This window comes from Sturnira hondurensis, unplaced genomic scaffold (assembly GCF_014824575.4).
Source record: "Sturnira hondurensis isolate 20B ecotype Veracruz unplaced genomic scaffold, ASM1482457v3 Scaffold0013931, whole genome shotgun sequence".
In the NCBI taxonomy this organism is placed as follows: Eukaryota; Metazoa; Chordata; class Mammalia; order Chiroptera; family Phyllostomidae; genus Sturnira; species Sturnira hondurensis.
Window position 1 is genome coordinate 2,679,127 of NW_028086562.1, and position 21,406 is coordinate 2,700,532.

The 21,406-nt window shown below is 57.9% G+C and overlaps 1 protein-coding gene across 1 annotated transcript in view; it reads right to left on the minus strand.

Moving 5' to 3' along the window:
* Positions 1-19,038: 19,038 nt before the first annotated feature.
* Positions 19,039-21,406, minus strand: part of AJAP1 (adherens junctions associated protein 1) — an 82,477-nt gene continuing 80,109 nt past the window's right edge. The window contains exon 6 of the mRNA XM_037062100.1: positions 19,039-20,067. The gene's annotated coding sequence lies outside the window, so the exon portion shown is untranslated. The remainder of the gene's footprint in view (positions 20,068-21,406) is intronic.

Consider the following 21,406-nt stretch of genomic DNA (forward strand, 5'->3'; position numbering starts at 1 on the left):
ACCTGTGTCCCACCGTCCTTTTCACTGGGATCGGACGGCTTGTTTCTTCCTGTTCCTTGTTTGTTTGTTTGTTGGGTCTAGCTGCAGTTTGTGATTTTTAAGGGTACTTTCAAAACACCAGTTTTTCATTTCATTGACTTCTTCTGGTGTTGGTTACTATTTTAGCTCCATTTCCATTTTTGTGTCCTCATTCTTACTTTTGGTTCCATTTTCTCTTTTTCCCTCCATTCTTAACGTGGGATAATTAGGTCACTGGCCTTACAGCCTACTCCGTTTCTCATGTTAACAAAGACAGAAGTCCCCTGTAAGCCCCGTTGTAGCTACCCCACACAGAGATTTGTGTCGTATTTTCATTTCATTCAGTTTCAGATCTTCTATTTTTTGTGATTTCTTCTTTATATCTTTATTATATTCAGCTTAAAATATTTTCTGGCATCTCTTTTAACTTCCCTTTCAAAGAAGAATGTTATTTGGGTTCTAATGGTTTGGATATAATTCAGATTTGTGTTTTGTATTTTTAATAACTTTTTTGAGATGGAAGTGTATGCTGCGTATGATTTCAGTATTTTAAATTCATTGAAACTTGTCCTATGACCCAGCGTATGGCTTAAACTGATTAATATTAAGCAGGTGGATATCGACATGCTCATTCATGTTGATATTCAGCATGTCGTGTGACATCATTTCCTGTACATGCCAAGTGAGTGAAGGGACCAGCAGCATTTTTTGAGTCCGCCATGCGGGCCCCATGTTTGACCCGAACGACCGATCAGCACCCAGAGAGGCCACCAACACTGTGACTGGGGAGACACCCCGTCCCTTCCGCCCGACGGCGTCTGCTTAGTGTGAGTGAGGTTCTGATATCCGGTACTTACAGGTTTAGAACCGTTACGCGCTCTGGAGAAATATGCTTCTTTCCCTCCATAAATGCTGTCTTGTTTGTTCCTGGTAATGCTTCTTGTCCTAAAATCTACTGTGTCGGAAATTAAGGTAGAGAGTCAAGCTTTCTTATAATTATTTTTAGCATGGCGTAGCTTTTCTTTTCCCTTTTAAGCTGTCAGTGCTTACACACACCGTGCTTCTGGCATCAGTGAGTGCGTGGGTTCTTTGTTTTTGTTTTTGTTTCTATCAGTGATGAGCTACAGCTGGATCATACTGACTCTTAAGAGTCAACGCAGCTTCTCAGAAATTGTGCGGGTTGATGGGTGTCGTGCTGTAGCTGGAAGCCGGTCAGGCTGGGAGCGGTGACGCGGCACAGACCAGCTCCCGACGCAGATCCGGGCCTTTACCCTGCAGGCACCCTCGGGAGACCTCCACCGGGAGGCCCCGGCCTCCGTCTTCCCAGTCTGATGGCGTCAGCTTGCATGCGATGTTTAGGCTATTCACACTTAATATAATTATCAACATGGCTAAGATGAAGTCTGACATCTTTCCATTTGTGTCATTTTTTTTTGCCTCTTTCTCTTTTTCCTGCCTCGCTTTAGATTGGGACTTTGTTACTCTTTTCCTTTATTTCCATCTCTGGCTGTTCCCCTTTGTTTTAATTTTGGGGGACTGAAACAGGGCTCGCCCCGAGCATTTTGAACAAAGTCCGACGTGACCTAACGCTGCACAGCTCTACGGAACACACGGTGACCCGACTGTCTCGGGTGTCCCCCCCTCCCCCGCCCTTCCTCGTGTGGACGTTCTCACGTGGTCCACTTCCGTGTTTGGTTAAACTCCGAGTCACACTACAATGTTTTTGCTTTAAACAGTACATTGTCTTACTCAAAGTCAAGGTAGAAAGAGCTTATTTTAAATTTAACCACCTAATTACCATGTCTGGTGTCCCTTGCTTTGTGTGGATCTGAATTACCTTCGCTATTATTTTCTTTCAGCCAGAAAAACATAACCATTTCCTAGCACGAGTCGGTAGCCACTGGAGCCCGCCACTGGGGTTACCCCCCGAGCCTTCCATTTCTCCTTTTAGCGATGCCATCTTACCGGCTCCTGGGTTGCATTTTTTTTATGAGACGTTTATAGTAAGTCTTACCTTTGTTTCCCTGAAGGAGTCTTCTTTTTGTTATGAGTCTTTTTATATTTTTTCTTTAGCACTGGTTTTTAGGAATGTGGCAGCGAAGTACTTTAGTGTGATTTTCTGTATCTTTTTTTCTAATTTAAACTTTTTAAGTATATTTTATTGTTAGGTTATTACAGGTTTCCCAATTTCCCTCCCTTTATCCCCCTCCGCCCTGCACCCCCAACCATCCAGCATTACACCCCCTTAGTTCATGTCTGTGGGTTTTTTGGGGTCTCTGTTTCCTATACCATTTTTGATGTCTCCCCATGTACAATTGCCTACCAATTGTACTTCTTCTTCCCTGTAACTTTTCTAATCTTTTAAGAGTCTGTTTGGCTTGTAGTGTCTGTGGGTTATAGTTTTATTAAATTTAAAATCTTTCAGTTATTATTTTCAGCTATTTTTCTGACCCTATTCATCTTCTTCTTCGGGGACTCTAATCACAAATAAGTTACCCTCCTTGGTCGTTGTCCTGCAGGTCACTGAAATTTTGTTCCTTTTTGTTCAGCATCTGTTAAATGTTTAAACTGGAGGATTTCTACTTCTGTGTCTTCAACTTCACGTGTTCTTTCTTCTTGAGCATCTAATCTGATACTGAGCTGATCCAGGGGAATATTTTCTTTCAGACATTTTATTTTTCGAGTTTAGAAGTTCCGTGTGGCATTTTCATTTTTTATTTTTCTCATTAAATTTGGATTTCCCTTCCATATCCTTAAGCTGACCGTCACTCTTCCTGAGATCTTGGCCGTTAACGCCGCCCTCTCTGTGATTTCCGAGTCGGCTTCTACTAAGTGCGTTTTCCCCTGGGAATTGGTCCCGTTACCCCTCGGCTTCGCGTGTCCGGTAATTATTTATTGGATGTTAGACACTTTGGGTGTGACATTGTCGAGCATCTGCTACTCGTTGTCTTTTAGCACAAACACGTGGAGCTTTGTTCCGGCTGCAGTTGTTCGTCGATCCCTTGACCCGATCCGTTTGAGACGCTTCCAACCGTTTTGCGGGGCCAGTCTAGAGGAAGCTTTCACCCACGGCAGGTGAGCCCTGCTCGGAAGGCGTGACTCCTGGGGGCCGTGCTGGGGGCCCCGCGGGTGCTGCGCGGCGTCTCCCCACTCTGGTGGAGAGGAGCTAGAGCTCCGGGACGCTGTGCAGATTTCGGAAGCCGTTGGCCTCACAGCTCCTTGTGCTGCTCAGTGGTTGGCAACAGACCGCAGAGACCCCGCGGCAGGTGCCCGCAGCCCGTTTTTCTCTCCCACATGGCTCTCCCTCTCCAGCGCTGGGCCCACCGGCCGTAACCCCCGTATCCCCAAACTCTGCTCTCTCTCTTCACCCCAGGGAGGCTGCTGTCATCGCCTCTGGCTCCCCCACCTCATGCCACACACGGAAAGTGCCACCAAGAACGGGGTCGCTCCATTTGTTCCTTCTCTCACCCACCGCAGCTGCAGGTGCCAGTCCTCCCGTGTTGCATGTTCCGAGCTGGTCCCTGGTGGCTTGTGGGGGGCGTACAGGTCTGGTCCTGTTTACACCCCTGGAAGCCGATATTTATCTCTCTGTGGACTTTTGAGCCAGTAAACCCAGCTCCACCTTTCCGTCCTGGTCCGCCTCTCCTCTGCAAGTACCCCCAGGACATTTCCTGCCCTGCCCCTTTATCTCGGAGTCATCGGGTTCCAGAGCAAATTCCTTATCTCTCCCTTCCCCTTGGCAGTTCCTTCGATTTCCCTGGAGTCCCCAAAGCTCAAAACCTTGGTGATCTTTGAACATGAACGTAATCATCCATCTCCTTTTAAAAAAATCAATTCCAATTTCAAGGCACGCCAGTTATTACTCAAAGGTCTTCTAAATCCACTGCCTTCTCTCCGTGTCTCCTGCACCCTTGCTGAGAAAGGCCCTCCTCGGCTCAGTCCTGCCTTTCTGATGGAGCCTGGGGGTGACGGCTGGTGATGGCGTGCTCACAGAGTACCTCGGACGAGCAACAGGGCTGTTCACACACGCCCCGCCCTGTGCACCCCACGCCCTGTGCACTAACGTGTAAGGAGCCGTGCCCGCCCTCACGTGCTTCCTCCTCTCGTGTCCGAGTGTTCCCGTGGGCCGCTCCCTCCTCCCACCCCTATACCTTGTCCCGAACTGCTACTCATCCTTCACTTTAAACGGTCCCTCCTTCAGAGAAGCTCCGCCCCTCCCCCTCCCCGCACGAGGTTTGGTGTCCTCACCCCGGGGTTCTGTCCCCACAGGCCCTCCTCCGAGGCCCGGTTCTGAACCGCCGGCACCTACGCTAGGTTCCGAGGGAGGCTCGTGCACGCAGCGTGTCGATCGTGTGGCCACCTCCGCCCGACGTCAGCCCTGAGCTCAGAGCCTGGGACTTGCAGGAGACAAACGAGGGCCCCGCAGGAAGGACTCTGGGTGACGCTTGGTCTGCGGGGTCCCGGCCCCACACTGGGAACAAAAGGGGATGGGAAACAGACACAAGTCAGAGTTAGAAAAGCCCCAGAAGTCACTTCGTCTGGGCCTCCACCGGGAGCAGCCGCGCCCTGGCCTCTCCCTGGGAAACGGCCGGCCATACACCCTCTCTGTCCGGGCAGCCTGTGCCATTTCTGAAATGGCACCAGATCCTTCTTCGTCCGCCTCACTCCAGCCCACCGGCCTTCGTCTTCCCCGGGAGCCTGTGTGGGCAGCGTCGCCCCCGCTCCGGTGGGAGCTGCGAGTGTCCACCCTCCCGCAGCTGCCAGGCCTCCTCGAGGGTGAGAACAGCTGTCGCCGCGTCCGCCGACGTCTGCGGAGTGTGCTCCTGCTCCTTAGAATTGAACAGCAGTCCCAGTGCATTTGATCAGTGCCATTGCGAACGAGGAAACTGAGATGCTGTTTTGTTTTCAGCCACCAAGTTTTGGGTGGTTTCTCGTGTAGCAACAGACAATCCACCCATGACAATGCACCGTCCTCTCTCTGAGGGGACGTCCCCAGAGGCATGCAGTGACGTGCTGCGCTCCAGGCACCCACACGTGAAAGTCCATCTATTGGCTCCATAAGCAACAGACACCCACTGTTTGTTGTGTGACTTCATAAACCTATTCAACAAGAGAAAAAGAAGACAGAACCTCATTCTGCTCTGGCCATTTGGCCGCAGGCAGGGCCGACTGCGTCCAGGTGTGTAACAGGTATGTGCTCAGCAGGTGCTGCCTATGGCGACTGCCTCTGCCTCCAGTCCCACTGTGACTGACCACTACAGATGGCACCCAGCGCTGTGGGACCACGGGGCGGGCGGGGTGGACGAACCCCATGCCAGGGTGCTGTCCGAATGGGGAGGGACTGGAACTAAGAGTGCCCGGAAGGAGGACGAGGGAGAGCCGAGATGTGCCTTAGAGAGCCGGTCACCTCTCTCCTGGGAGAGAGGGGCATCTCCCAAAGAGGACGTCACAGTGAGGGACCGCTGCTTTGGCCTGTGAGGAAGTGGGGCAGGGACTGAGAAAGCTCCTCGCCCAGGTGCCCCCCGGGGCAGGGCACATCCGGCTTTGGGGACTCCCTGTTTGGCTGCCCAGTGAGCGTGGTCTTCCGTGGGTGTCAGAACAAGAACAACAGCTTCACAGCCTTTTCTCCAGCGCCCAGGGATTTATTTGTGAGAGGCCGATGGAAGGGCCGCGGCAGGGAGTGTGCAGCCCTGATCTGGCCATCGTCACCCCCATGGAACTGACCTTGTGAGGTCTCGCTCGGGCAGGCGCTCCTTCTGCTCCCTCCGTGCTCGGCTGGCACCCAACTGCAGACGGCCTGGCCTCAGGGACACAGCAGAGGCCGTCGCCTCTCCCCCGACCCAGGCGTCCCGACACCCTGCGCATGGAGTGGGGTGCGTTATGGCTCATGTGATACCCTTACGCCCATCACCGGCCAGAGCCCGAACCGTGATGAGAGGGAAGAAGTCCCCTGAGGGTGGTGGGGCTCACCTGGGTCACCTCTCACAGATGGCACAAATGACACCCCGAGAACAGTTCGGGGAGCGAACCGCTGGTCTGTGTCTAAGTCAAGTCCACCTCGGTGATCCGCCAGGGAGGAGACGCCCAGAACGGTGAGGATCACCTTTCAGGGAAGGAACCCTCCTTCCCTGGGCTGCCGTTGTTCCCAGGACTGAGCACAGCCGGGGGGCCCCTGATGTCCTTGCAGCTGAGAGCCTGGCGCGTGTGGCCCTGCTCAGCAGGTCTCACGGGGCCTCAGGGACAAGAGGTGGGAGGGGGGTGGGGAAGAGGACAGCCTCGTCTGGACGTGGGGGTGAGTACAGCTGTGGCCCTGGCTTGGCTGCTCAACTCAGCTGCTGGCTGGGTGACCGCCACCGTGGAGGCGTGAGGGACATCAGAGCATCTCTCCCTTGTGGAGCCGGGCCTCTTCCCGGCAGGACTGGCTGAGTCCGGTGCCCAGCGTGTGGAGCTCGGGCTCTCTTGGACTTGGTGTTCCCGGATGCAGCTCCCATCCCCACCCCATGGTGAGTCTTCCTCCCTGAGCTCGAAAGTCGCCCCCTCCCCCACCAATCCCCAGGAAGGCCTACAGAAGACCTGTCTCCCTAGGGCTTCGCCAACCAGACCAGCTCAGCCGCCGCCAGGGGGTGACATTCTGGAGCGTCGCTCCAGTGGGTGGCTGAGCAAAGTGGCGAGCGTGCAGGGGCTGCTGGAGGAGGCCCCCCTGCACCCGGAGATCTGGGGACAGCCCCTGCACCTCTGTCCTTGTCTGCTGAGCAGGGATGGCACTGCCGCCTCCTTCCTGGCATGGCTGTGCCCGGCGCTGGGTCTGTGGTTGGGAGGGACCCCGCCCGCCCTGTTGTGAAAGTGTGGGAGCAGGATCAGGGGGCTGGGTCTCCGGGGAGGCCTCTTCCTTCTGCCCTCCTCACCTCCCACGAGCCGGCCCTCGGGGCTCATTGCTCTTTCTTGGTGGAGCTCGGGGGCAATGGGGAGGAAGGTGGAGCCCATGTTGGGTTTGAGGCTCCTGCTTCTTCAGTCCTAGAAGGTGGGGGGTGGTGGGGGGAAGGGAGAGCAGGGAGCACGGCAGGAAGTGGGTGCAGATGGGCTCCAGGCCCGGGTGGGCCTCGTGGCCAAGGCGGGAGCCCCCCTCCGTCCCAATCACACCACTGCTGGCCGGTGCTGGCTGACCCTGTGGCGGCGCCTCCGCCCTCCTCCCTTGCATTTCTGCAGAACTGGGGCCCAGCCTGTGTCTCCCTCGTGTGTGGTGCAGTTCACCCATTTACATCGCCAATCAATATTCATGTCCAGGAAAGTTAAAAATAATCGCAGGAACTGGGTCAGAGCGCGGCTCTCTGGGACACCTCCCTAGAGTCCTGGACGAAGCCCCCAGGGGAGGCAGAGACGTGCCCATGGCTGGCGGGCCACAGTGGGGCCACACGGGGGGCCACAGGGGCGTCCCCAGGCACGTGCTCTGTGTGGTGGCGCGACGCAGCAGGCGAATGTCGGCTGTGGGGTGGGCATGCGCAATGGGGAGCCGCACACTTGTTGGGGCCACAAGCCCGGCTGGAGAGTCAACACAAGCTCTGAGAGTAGGCCCGAAACACCAGCACCTTGACCGCCTTTGGGGGAGAAACAGGAAAGTCAGGGTTTGTAAGTGAAGCATCCGTCCCCTGGGAGGACTGGCAGGGACAGGAGGGTGGTCTGTGTCCACCCCTGAGGAGGTCGGGCCAACCAGCAGGGAAGGCTGGGGCCTGAGTCGGACCGGTGTCGCCCATATTTCCCAGCTCACCTCTGGTCCAGCCCCAGGTCCCTGCACCCACACGCATGGACCATGGGAGACAAGCCTGACGCCTGTTGGAATTCAGGCCCAAAGCCCCAGACGTCAAGCTGCCCCGCCTGTCCACACACCCCTCCACCCCCATGGGCTGGGGTCTGCCCCGCCCGTCCGCATGCCCCTCCACCCACCACAGGCTGGGGCTTCAGCGTGGAGGACAGCAGAGGTCCTTGTCACCTCCCCTGCTGTCCCCAGCGGCACATTGCTCCAAGCCCATTTCCTGTGTCATCAGTTCCAGAATGAGATGTTCATTTGCTTTTGGAAAGAACATTCGGAACGATTCGCAGGAGCCTCTTCAGCGCAGAGAAACCCCAGAGGCTGGATGGAGCCCAGATGTCATTTAGAGGGTCCCCCCTCCCCTGGAAGGCCCCCAGGGCTCCCCACTGAAATTCAGCCTGTCCTAATCTCATTTCAGCCCCTGTCCATGCCGCTCGTAATTAAGCGGTTATTCAATCCAAATGAGCGGCAGTCTCAAAGCTTCTCATTTTTTCGCTGCAGGTTGTTATCAAACAGAAGGACCCGGTGAGGGACCCTCACCCACCCCCACACCCAGTGCCAGCTGCCCAGTGCCCAGCCGGGCCTGGTCTGGGGCGTCAGGCGTCTGCCTCCTTCTGGAGAAACCACGGCATGATTCCTTTTCCGACAGAGGGCAGAGCTCAGCCAGATACCACATCAGGGCTTCATCACTATTTCCTCCATGACCCAACGTGACCTGGGCTGGTGTGCGGGTCCCTTGAGGGCGTGGGGAGGGCAGGAGAGAACCCAGGTCACAGAGGGCACCGGAACAAAGGGGACGTGTTCCCAGCCCCTCGGGAGCGCTCCGTGCCCAGTGACTTTGGTGAGGAGCGCGCCACCCGGCCTGCCGGGTCACCTGACACCAGCGCATGGGCCTCAGGGCATCTAGCCTGTGTGCACGGCTCCTTCAGTGTCCTTAGCGAGAACTCGTTACCTGGTCATTTTCCAGAAGCTGTTGTTTGTGCCGACGTGTCTCAGGGGCCACAGCCTGGGTGATGGTCGCAAACACTGTCGGCAGGGTGTCGGGACGCTGGTTCTTCTCGGGCAAGAGGAGTGACGAGTCCAAGGGGCCATGGGACTGGGCCCAGCCCCTCCCGCCTGGTGGAGAGCTCCTCGGGCCCTCTGAGCAGAGCTGCGAGCCTGAGACCAGTTGGAGGTGCAGCCGAGTCTGGGGCACCTCCAGCTGTGGTTGTGGCTGGGAAGGCCTGGCTTCCGCATCACCTCCCCCCGCGCCCCCCCCCGCCTCCTGCATGAGAGGCTCCCACCCCCGTCCAGAAACGGCGTGAGCCTGCAGAGCCCTGAGTTCATGGCCGGAGATTTTCTGCGAGGTGCAGCCCGGGGTGTGGACAGACTCTCACCTTTGTCCATGCAGCCACGTGACGGTGGTGTGGGAGGGGGTGCCGGTGGTGTGGGAGGGGGTGCCGGTGGTGTGGGAGGGGGTGCCGGTGGTGTGGGAGCGGGTGCCGGAGCTGGGCTGGAAGCTGGGGCTTCAGGGAAGAGGTGAGACAGGATGAAGGGATCCCAGAAGCAGAAAAGAGAAAGAAGAGGTGCGAGTCTGCACCCACATCCCCTCTCGGGGCACCTGCCCCCAGCCCCCCACTTTTCCCTGGGGTAGACACAAAACAAGGAAAAGAGGGCGGGTTACTAGCAATGGCATCTCTGATTCCCCGTGTTCTGGGCTGAATCTGTCCTTTGCATTTGCATGCTGAAGTCCTCGCTTCCAGGACCCCAGAATGGGGCTGTGTTTGGAAATAGGGTCACTGCAGATGTAATAAGCAAGGATGAAGTTGCCCTGGAGCAGGGTGGGCCCCCATTCCAGAGGACTGCTGTCCTAATAACCAGGGAGGGACAAATAACCAAAATTTGGACACAGACACACACACAGGGGGATGTCATGCGAGGATCGGAGTGAGGCTGTCGCAGGCCAAGGACCCAGCAGACGTGGGAGATGGGGGAGATGGGGGGATGGGTCCTGCCAGGCATCTTTAGACAGAACACGGTCCCTCAGCACCACAACCTTGGCTTCCAGCTCCTGGAGCGGGAGACTGTTTAAGGATCTGTTGTTCCAGGCCACCCAGTTTGTGGTTCTTTGTTCCAGCAGCTATGCAAACCGATAACTCAGGGTGAAAAGCAAAAACAGATAAAAAACCAAACAGGCAGTGGATTGAGCGCGGGCCTGAGAACCAGATGGTCGCGGTTCGATTCCCAGTCAGGGCACATTCCTGGGTTACAGGCCGGTTCCTTGCAGGCTAACTACCAGCAGGGGACGCACAAAAGGCAACCATACATTGATGTTTCTCTCCCTCTCTCCTTCCCCTCTAAAGATAAATAAATAAATAAACAAATAAATAAATAAAAAGTTTATTTAAAAAAAAAAAAAAACAGGGCAAGGAGCCCGCCCTTCCGTTCCCGGAGCCCCACTGTCTCCGGCTGGAGCAGCCGACCTAGGGAATGCTCCGGGGTCCGTCCTGGGAGCCAGCCCGTGGCAGAGCCGATGTCCTGGGTGGGCAACACCCAGTCTGCCCGCAAGCTCCCTCTGCAGAGAGCAGGTCCACTTTGAAGACCCCAAAGCAGGCTGCCTCCCATGCAGGGCCTTCTGGATGCTCCTGCTCGGCCCGGGGAACACACTCGTGAGCTATAGGTGTGTCTCCCACCCAGGGCGTGGGCCCCTCAGCAGGGTCTCTGCAGCCCCTCCGTCTGCCTATAAAAGCACCCGGGAGGTCCCCAAGCCATCGGGGGCAGTTGTGGTTTCAAACACGCGTTGCGGGGAAGCTCACTACGCTAGCCCAGGCTCAGTGACAGCCCACTCCACCCACGGAGACCTGGAAGACTGTCCTTGGCTGTGAACCTGGGGAAGCCCTGGCTGGGAGACCACGGAACCCCGGATGGGCCCAGCAGACTTTGGGACCGTGGCACGGAAACACGAACCCCTGTGTTCTCCCCATCTGTCTCCGCACCTTTGTTTAAAAAACGAGTAAACAAAAGTGTAAAAATAAAGTCCCCTGGAGTCATGGCCTGCACTCGTGGTGATCCTGTTCTTCTTTTTTCCACGTGATACTGTTTTTAATGCCAACATCAGGGCACTAGCGACTCACAGGGAGTTAATGCAGGGGCCTCAGTTACAATGTTCTCCAAATGCGCAGTTTTGAAGTCCGGAAACGGCTTTAGAAAAGCTAGAATAAAGGTTCGCCTCTACAGGAATCCCAGCCAGCCCGCCCCCCCGCCCCCACACACCGTGTCACCGCCCTTAATCAGCCGCGACCCAGGCGCACGCGTGGAGAGCACCCACAGGCAAGCACGGGGGCTTGACTCATTGGAGAAGGTCATCTATAAACACGTCTGTCGGACGGCCGTGGGAGAGGTTCGCGTCCAACCCTGAAACAGAGAGACTTCCATTTTTCTGTTGGAAAAAAGCAGGTGCCTGGTGTAAACGTGTAGTCAACCGCTGACTGTGTCAGAAAATACTTTAGGGAAATCAGAATATGCCCAGTGTCATTACGCGGGAGGGAGCAAGAGAGGAAAAGTAAAGTCCACTGTGTGACCCGTGAGAACAGGCCCCACGGTGGCCCTGGCCCTGTACCCATGAGGGTCGTGGCCTGGGAGTTTCCTGGTTCCGTGGGTGCACGGCGGGGGTGGGGAGGGGGCAGGGAGAAGTGGGCCCCTCTGAGCACAGAATGACAGCCGGGGTGCTCAGTGTGGCTCTGTGGCACTGGGAATGTGGAGCAGGCCACGTGCCCTTCTGCTGCTGAGGCCTGTGGCTCTCATATAGCGCCCCCCCCCCCGAGAAAAACCCCGCCCGTCACGTGGATGCATGTCTGAGTGTCTCGTTCACGCCACCGCAGTGCCCGTATGTGCCCAATAGCCTGTGCTCGTTGGCGGTCAGGCGGTGCGCGCAGACAGCCGGCCGCCTCCCCCTCCCCCCCCACATCAGAGCGGCGGGCTAACGACCCGTGACGAGTGTGGTCCGTAAGGAGCTGCCCTGGCAAAGATGCCTTTGGACTAATTGGATTTCTTTTCAATAAACCGCACCCAGCAGCCAGATTTGTCAGCGGTGCCGACCGTGCCGCCGGCTCCGCCGCTCGTCCTCGCTGGGTCGGCGTTTAACGAGCCGTTTCCACTGAATTAAACAATAATCGAAGGGCTGCTGATGTCTCCTTTGTGTCTGGTTATTGGGATTTTCTAAATGCTTTTCAGGAAACACTTATTTGGTAAAAAAAAAAAAAAAAAGTGGGAAATCCCCGAAAGAACCAAATGCCTCACCCTTCCTCCGAGGCCCCGCGTGGCCCTGTCTGGGTCTGACTCACGTTCAAGGAGCCTCCCGCTCGCTTGTCCACCCAAAGCTAAGTAAACCAAAGCGACATGGTCACTCAAGTCCAAGTGAGGCGTCGCCACTGTTCTGAGTCTGGTTGAAAGGGTTTTTTTGTTTTTGTTTTTTTTAAGATTTTATTTATTTATCTTTAGAGGGGAAGGGAAGGAGAGAAGGAGAGAAGTCTCGATGTATGGTTGCCTCTCATGAGTCCCCTGCTGGGAACTGGCTTGCAACCCAGGCATGTGCCCTGACTGGGAATCGAACTGCAATCCTGTGGTTCGCAGGCCCCCGCTCAGTCCACTGAGCCACACCAGCCGGGGCAGGTTGAAAGGGTTTTAACCTTGAAGGGGAACCACGTTCCGGGCTCCGGCCCCACGGTCATGATTCTCCGGGAGGGGCAGAGGAGGGGAGGAAGTGATCTCAGTGGATTTGCCAGCAAAAGCAGGGGGAAACCTTTGTTTTTTAAGAAAACCATTTTCTGAAGCCCCAAACTGGTCCTACGTTTCCCCCCATCACAATTTCACTCCCAAAAGCTGCAGGTCCCCAGGCCTCCCTGTCCCCAGACCAGGTGGGTGCCCCTCGCATCTGCGCTCCCACCGAGCGCGCAGATCCGTCCAGAGGCTCCGAGATGCCGGCTGAGCCTCGGGCCGCTCTGTGTCCTCCGGGCAGGAAATTCATCTCTCAGGGTGACATGCGTGGCCCGTTGACGGGCAACCAGCTTTGCTCAGGGCCATGCACCCTCCAGCTTCAGAGGAGATGACCTGAATGCAAGCAGTGACCCACAGAGGGACAGAATGTGTCCGCGGGTTCCAGCAGGTCAGATCCGGGATCCTGTGGCCTGCGACTTCTCGCAGCTGATACTCGGGAGTGCCACCAGACTTCGAGGACCTTCGCAGGCCCCTCCCTTCAGAATTTCACGTGGGCTCCTGTGCACACATGAGACTGTCAAGGAGAAGTGCTCGTGTTGCCTGGACCTTGAGTCGTAGGCAGTCACAGAAGTTCGTGTCGGGAATCCATATGCGTAAGTGAGAGGTCGTCCCAGTGGAAGCCCAGCCCCAGAAAGACTTTGGAGGCAGAAGGGGAGGGGTCTTCCAGGGGCAGCAGCAGCTACGTGAACCTGGTTGAGAGCAGCAGGCTCGGCTGGCTGCCGCCTCCCCTGCCCGGGTTTCAGCAGACCCCTTCCCCCGCCTCCACTCAGTCCCCTGAAGGTTGGAAATCGGGTTTGGCTGTCCTTGTGGGTTTGGAATTGTCCCTTTCGGCTTGGGATGATTGGAGAGTAGAGAGGGGTGGGACGGCTCCCTTGGGAAATGGGGCGGGGGCCCGTGCGGCGGTCTGAGTAATGAACTGAAATGATGATGGGGGTCCCCGCCCTCGGTTTTCAGTGGCTCCAAGTCCTGCAGGCGCATGAGGCTGCCCAGGCACAGAACCTGGGCGGCACTGTCCTGGCTGCCCCTACTGTGGCCAGCGCTCTCCCCAGGTCTCTGGCAGCCACGCCGTGGCGGATTCAGTGCGGCCAGCACTCGCTGAGTCGCCGAGCACCAATGCCAGCGATTTTATTGCAGACGTTCAGTGACCCTCCCCGAGCTCACCCGGCCACTCGGCGGGGTTTCTGTCCGCAGAAGAGGGAGGCTACTTGGTGTTGCAAATATTTGGGTACGGATTTACCCCTGAAGACTCAGGTCCCCGGAGGATTCTACTTTAAGAGAGAGACCACCTGGGACAAAGCCAATTAACTTCGACCAGGGAGAGTGTCCGGTGATCCAAATCTCTCTGTGCCCGTCTCTGCCGAACGCCGCTCAGCAGACATTCTGCGGCGAGAATGAAGACACTGGCCAGAGCTGAGTGGGCCCCCGGGGCATCTCAGCCGCTGTCTTGGCTCATGGTCAGGCCCCATCAGATTGATGCTGTCCCTGTTGCCCATGCCTCTCGTTCCCACCCACGTGGAAGAGATTACAGAACATACGTCGATATGTTCCCTGACCCTTCCCCCAGGACTCACTAGCGGTGCAAACTGCACCCACCCTCAGCGCCTCCAACCTGGGAGTCCCAGATGGGCCGGGCCAGCCCAGGTGACACCAGGCTCGGTCGGTGGACAACTCAGAGTCATGGACCCTGGGGGGTGCTGTGGAGCTCCAGGGCTGGCGGGGGGGGGCGGTATTTCCGCGCTTTGGTATTTCTGATCCAACAGACACAAGTGATAATGCAGCTCGCCATTCTCTTCAGTTGCCCTGACAGTGGGGTGTGGGCAGCGCATTTGGGAGGGCGGGGTGCAGCCCTGTGGCTGCAGGCATGGTGTCTAAGAATCCATGGGGACAAGCCCTGCGCAGCTAGCCCTGCTGCCCAGCATCCGTGCAGCCCTGCCTTCGACTCCCGGGGTGCACCCTCACNCCTCCAACCTGGGAGTCCCAGATGGGCCGGGCCAGCCCAGGTGACACCAGGCTCGGTCGGTGGACAACTCAGAGTCATGGACCCTGGGGGGTGCTGTGGAGCTCCAGGGCCGGGGGGGGGGCGGTATTTCCGTGCTTTGGTATTTCCGATCCAACAGACACAAGTGATAATGCAGCTCGCCATTCTCTTCAGTTGCCCTGACAGTGGGGCGTGGGCAGCGCATTTGGGAGGGCGGGGTGCAGCCCTGTGGCTGCAGGCATGGTGTCTAAGAATCCATGGGGACAAGCCCCGCGCAGCTAGCCCTGCTGCCCAGCATCCGTGCAGCCCTGCCTTCGACTCCCGGGGCGCACCCTCACCTCCCTCTCTTGCGCCATCTATCTCCTGGTGCCCTTGTGTGCACGGCCTTCCCATCCCCTGCAGCCCTTGGTTTGAGCCCCACCCCCCAGCCAAAGTGAGACCGGATGGCGGGGCATGTGGGAGCAGGTCCGAGCTGGCTGCCCCCGGCCATGGGACAAAGACTGTGACTGGCCCTTTGGGGTAAAGGGAGACAGTGCACAGAGTTGAATCCCCACCCGGGACCGGCTGTTCACGCATGTGAACTCCTGAGACTGGCAAGGGTGTGCTTGCTGGCTGAGATCCTTCTAGAATCGTTTGAGGCCCACGTTTCCCTTTGGTTGATGGTTGGGAAGATCGGAAACATGATGACATTCTGTGTGTGCCTCAGTTTACCCAATTCTCACATTCAGAGGCAAAGGGCATCCCATTGGGGAGGAAGGGCTGGTGGCATGTTGCACAGGGTGACTCATGTGAGACCACGCTGGGAACCCCCCCGATGAACACGGAGTGTCGCTGCCACATCGTTCTTGGCTCGGAGCGGGGGGGGGGGGCAGGGAGGCGGCAGCAGCTTGTCACAGAGCCCGGAGCCAACAGCGGGGCTCGGGGCGAGAAGAGTCGGCAGACACCCTCAGCTGGCGAATGCGGCTCACTTACCTGGGCCGTGCTGGTTACGTCGGAAAACAAACAGACCACCCGGAAACAATGCGGCACAGCAAACTGACCGACCACTGCCGCCCCCCAATTTCGTGAGTCACAGCCTGCTTTGGAAGGACTGCTCACTTAAAGGCAGATGTTGTCACAGACGTGTGGCAACACCGTGGAAGGTGACCTCTGAGAGGCAGCCGCCTTTCTTATGAGGAGGGGGTGTACTCCCGGGGGCCCCGGGGCAGGTCTGTGCATCCTGATCCTTACTTACCGTGTCGCCAACGTGCGGGAGAGCACCACGGCCACTGAACAAGCAGTGGATGAGTGACCAGTGAGAGATGGGGACCCACAGGGTTGTCGCTCATCACCGTCTAAGTGATGTCTTCTCACAGGTCTCACTCGGTGGAACAAGCACGGCCCCAGAACAGCCACAGAACTCGGGGATCTCGGCATCTTTTCCCATCACCACTTGCAGGGCCGATGGTGGAAATCGGGAAAAGGCAGCCGGGGGATGCTGAGACTCATGGATGAAGGAGGGAGACGGTGTTGAAATGCGGACGCCACGCAGGTCTGCAGCGATGCCGCTGTGCACCACAGGCCGTGGAAAGGCCCGGCTTGGCCCCCCAGGCCGTGAAAGGGCGAAGGTCCCGGCCTGAGCCTCAGTCCTGGCTGCTTCTCTCACCTCCCAGAGACCGGTCAGCCCGGCTTCCTGAGCCACAGAGGAGAGCTGACCGCGTGGGGCGAGAAGCGAAGACGATGGAATGTCTCTGTGGGCAGCAGAGTCAAGCAGAGACAGGACGAGGCGAGAGGGTCAGATCTCTGATGTGCCCACGTCACAGTGCCACCGCACGGGAGTGACATCCAGGCCCGAAGCCCCGGAGACCAAGCTGGGAGGAAGGCTGGAGGGTGCGGACCGGTGGCCAGGGGGCGGTGGAGCTGTGAGGAGGAGGAGGAGGGCCCAGAGGCCGCGTGATTGCTACGTTGTCAGCAATTGCTGCCCAGACAGAGGCTGGCCTGCTGAGTCTGGCTGTCCAGGCTGAAAGTGCTCCGTGAAGGGCCCGGAGGACTCTCTGGGAGCCCCCACCCCGAAACTCGGGACTGGGAAGGGCCAGGGACACATGGGCAAAAACATAGCTTCCTACGTGGCCTCTTCTTTCTATGCCAGGAAGACACTAACGGTGAATTGTCACAACCCGGCCGTCCCACAGGGGCCCTGCCCTCTCCCATAGAGTGTGAGCAGGGGACAGTGGGTACGTGGCTGGCTTTGAGTGGACGCTCTGCAATCAGGCCCAGGGGAAGGGGTTGGGAAGCTGGACTGCCTGCCCATGCCCTGCACCTCTTCCCTGTGGCCCTCAGAATTTGTCAACAAAAGTGATTACGTCCATTACGTCAGTCAGATAAAAATGGCCTCATGTTCTTGAAGATCAGAAGGGATTGAGCTGGATTGGACTTGACCTCCCGGCACAGAGTTCCCCAAAGCCAAGCCCGGGTGTTCCGAAAGCTTTGGGGGCCCCCGGTAGGTGGGGAACAGTGGATGCTGCCCAGGGGCCCGAGATGTGGGGCTGCCGGAGGAGAAGGAGCTGGACAAAAACGGGGGGGCCTCCCCAAACCACACAGCCCTTCCTCCGGCTGCCTTTCCTGCGGGGAGAAGGATGCTAGCGGGAATGGAAAGGCCTTGGATGTGGGGACGGGGACACTCGGGGACAGGCTATCGGACTCTCAACTCCAGAAAGCCAGGCAGAGAGGACCTGAGGACCCCGGGCGTTGCCTGGGACCAAGGAAGGGCGCCGGCCACGCACCTTGAGCCCTGACGCGGGTCTGGGAACAGACTTCGGCTTGCCCCGTGGCACCTGGTTCAGACTTCCCGAGCTTCCGTTTCACAGACTCCACTGCGGGGGTGGCCGAGGGGTGCAAGCCTGCTCCCTGCACTCACTCTCTCCTTGTCCAGAGGTGAGGTTTCCAGATGTTTCCAGTAAACCATAAAAAAATGGATTCTGACACCCAGGCCCTCAATCGCCTGCAAGGAAATGGTAGCCTTCTCCCAACTGACCGGTTCTGCGCAGAACGTCAGCTTTCCTATCGGGGAGTGTGCCGTGTCCGCTACTTGTTTGTGTAGGTGTCTGGCTGTGTGTCGGGGGCGGGGCACACAGGGGACTGTCGTTTCAGGCTGCCCCCCCCCCCGCCCCGGTGTGGGCAGGGGGATGGTGGAAGAGCTTCCCTCTGTGGTTCAGTGTCCAATGGCACTCCAGAGAGAGTTTGGGCATCCAGAGAGTGGCCTGGAGTCGGAGGTGAGGTGGTGGACACTGAATGGAGGCCCCTTCGGAATCCCAGATTCCCACTGTCGGGGCACAAGGGTCACCAAGCCGCCACCTCCTTGCCGGCTGAGCTCCCTGAAGCTCAGGGCCAAAGGGCAGAGCGGCGGTTCCACAGCCTGGGCACACTGGCAGCCCTGGGCTCGCCTGGGTCGGGAAGGCCTGGTGCGGACTTCCAAACAAAGCCAAGGGAGGGAGCGCCCTCCGGGGGCCCCAGGAGCCTGCAGACCACCCGGTCAGGGGCGGATGTCTGTGCTGTCTCCACACCTGCCAAAGCTTCGCGGGACATGGCAAAACCAAAAGCAGAAAGACAAGACGAAAGCAAATCGACGCTCCAACTTGATGAGCGACACTGTGAAGACAGAGCTTGACGCGGCGGGCCGCACACATTCCTCCCCCTCCCCCAGCATGGCTCCTGCTCTCCATTTCAAGAGGAGCAAAGGGGAACCTTTCTAGCGCACACCAAGGTGTTTCCGGGGGAGAGCAAGCCCATGCAAGGATCTGGGTGTGGCCAGCCCTGCCAAGAAGTGGCCTGGGGTTAGCTGTCTGCCTGACCTTTAACCTTTGCACTGGATTGGTCGGAGTGCCCCATCGGTGAGATCACCATTGCAGGAGAGCCATTCCCAGGGGACCAGCCTTGCACTGGGGACGCAGGGCCCCCGTGAGGAGGGTGTGCTCTCTAAGGAGGGCCGAGGCCCTCAGGTGGCTTCCCCATCTCACAAGATGGCTCCCCTGGCACCTTCAGAAGGTGGGGCTCGCGGCGGGGGTGGGGTCACCCGCCTGGCAGAGGGCCGTGTTTCTAAGGCACCATGTGCCTGCAGCTGGGGTTTCTGGTGACGAGGCTGCAGCCTGCGGCCATGCTGCTTCCACAGGGAGGCTCCCCAGAGGCCGTGGGCGGGCAAAACCCAGATGCTGGCCAGCGGGGCCCCCCAGGAGGCACTGTGTTTGCCACAGTCTCCCCAAGACTCAAAGTCACCCTTGGGCCCAAGAAAGAGCAGGCGACCTCTGCCCACGAACGCGGCGGGAAAGGAAAGCAGCCCACGCTCGGGCCCGGCACGCACGCCGGCTTCTCTGTCTCTCATTTTCAGACGTGCCGGGGCCCTCGTCAGTTTCCCAGCTCTGCGCTCACGGACGCACACACGTGGTAAGGACATATTCCTTTAATTTTTGGAACTGGAAAGTTTCTTTAATTCGACCTACGCTTATATAACACAAAGATGGCCAAGGCCCCGCCCCCCGCCCGGTCCGGCGCCCAGGCCCGGGTGTTCACAGCCGGCTACAGAAACCACCGATCCAAAGAAGATAGTAGTTATGTGTGTGTATATATATCTATGTATATAAGTATGTATACAAAACCACGATGTTCTTCGCCGTGGCCCACGGTAACAGACCGCGCGTCCGGTGCCATCACCGAAGGTCTGGCAGACGCAGGGGGTGTCACCTGCGGGTCTGCTTGGGTGGGGCCAGGCTGTGCCCCGGACGGATGGCGATGAGATGCCGGGTCGCCAGAGGAATGCGCTCACGCGTGGGATTGCATTTCCAGTATACGCATATATACACGCGCGAAGACATCTGCGTGTTCGGGTGTGTGCCTGCGTGTGAGGCTGTGTGTGGCGTGTGCGTGGGTTTGCACAGTAGAAAACACCAGTTGATTCCGTTCGCACTAAAGCATGTTAAATAAATCTGGCGTGTCACCGATAACACTTATTTTTAAAAAGGAACATTGAAGATATTCAAAAATTGCTACGGTACAAAAAAGTGTGTGTGTGTGTGTTGTGTGTCTTTATAGACTTATGTACATCGAGATTAACCAGAAATAGCGACTCTACCGGAAGAGACCCCCACCCGTGTTTTCTGGGAGACGTCTGCGCGTGGCTCTCTCGGCTTCGGCGTGTCGCCACGTCTTCCGGGTCCGTACATGGCACATGTGGTATTATTGGCACAGGTTCAGAATCGCGGCACAAATCCCAGGTGTCCCTGTCGCGGCGTCCGCGTCCCTCGCCGTCTCCAGGTCCTCGCTTCCGTCCCTCGCTGCCGTGCTCCCGAGCGCACGGAGGAGGCAGGTCCCATAGGCGCGAGCATCTTTATAAAAATATATTTGGCCTATAGCGTCCTGCTCCGAGTTCCCCACCGGCAAACAGAAGTGGTAGGTGCGGGGACCCTCCCCTTAGAGAGTTTAGTTTTAGGGTTTTTTTTAATTTAATTGAAGTTTTTACAGGTTCACCAACGGAATCCTGTGTGGGGAGAAAACAAGAAGAGGTTACGTACGTGGCCGCCGGCCAAGGGCAGGGTGAGTGTGTGCGGCCACCCTGAGCCTTGCCACCAAACCCGACCACTGTGCTCCCGGCTAACCGACCCCGTGTGCTCAGCACGGGGAGGGTGTCCCACGGCACCCGGACACACACCCCGGGGACCCCAGGGCAGGCAGCGGGCCTGGGACCTCATGTCAGTCACGGTCATCAATGGAGAAGCCGTTTCCGCCCCTGCACCGGGAGCTGGGCTGAGCTTCCGAGAGGGGTCACCAAGCCCACGGGGGCCCCTGCTGGTCTGGGGCTTGGGGGACAGAGGCAGCACCCCCATCAACACCGCACCTTGCCTTCCTCCTCCAACGTCACCCGTGTGGTTGCCCCTCGGGACCGCCCTCTCCCCTGGGGCACCCCGGCAGACCACCCCAGCGCCTGTGCTGGAATGTGCCCAGCCCCCACCCGCCTCCTCCAATTTCTAGGATTCGGGGGGAGCAGTGGTTGGAAAAGTCAAATGATTCAAACGGAGGGAAAGGTCCGTTGGCACGTCTGCCTCCACTCTGACTTTCTGAGCGTTAAGATGCGTGGAGCCCAACACCGCCGAGTCCCGCTTCAGCCAGGTCCCTGGAGGGGTCCGACCGACCCCCCGGGGACAGAGAGCAGGTGGGGAGCCAGGGGCTGGGGAGGGGACGGGAGGCCGGGGTTCAGTGGGGCAGAGTTCCAGCTTGGGCAGGTGGAAAGTTCTGGAGAGGACGGTGGTGACGGGCACATGGGCGTGTCAGTGCGCCAATGCCACTGGGCTGAGCACTTAAAAATGCTTGGGAGGGTCCATTTTACATTTCCCACATTTTACTGCAACTTTTTAACACGTAAAAAGCATTTAAAGGCTGGTCCTGCTGACCATCCTGCCGGTTCCAGTGACCAGGGCTGCCTCTGGTTTTAGCTGCTGTCCGTGGTCTCAGCGTGGCGACCAGTGGCACCCCCTCCTTGCTCCCACGGGGACCAGGGTGGGAGGGAGCTTCCCAGGAGCCGCTGCCCAGGCGGACTTCCGACCTCAACCAGGTGACAGGGGCTGTCCCCGCACTTCCTCTCAGCCAGCCGTCCCTCAGGGGCTTTCCAAACAAATGTCCCTCGTTGCTTTTCAGACGCCAGCTCCTGGGTCCTTCTAGACTCGATGGACCCCACCCGTCCCCTTGCTGTCTTCCGCCTCCTCCCACGTGTCAGTGGCACCCAGACCTCAGACCTCACGTGTCTGTGGACGGTCCTTCCTGGACACAGCCCTGTCCCTAAACACAGGCTCTGTTGCATTTCGGTCTGTTAGTGAGTCCAG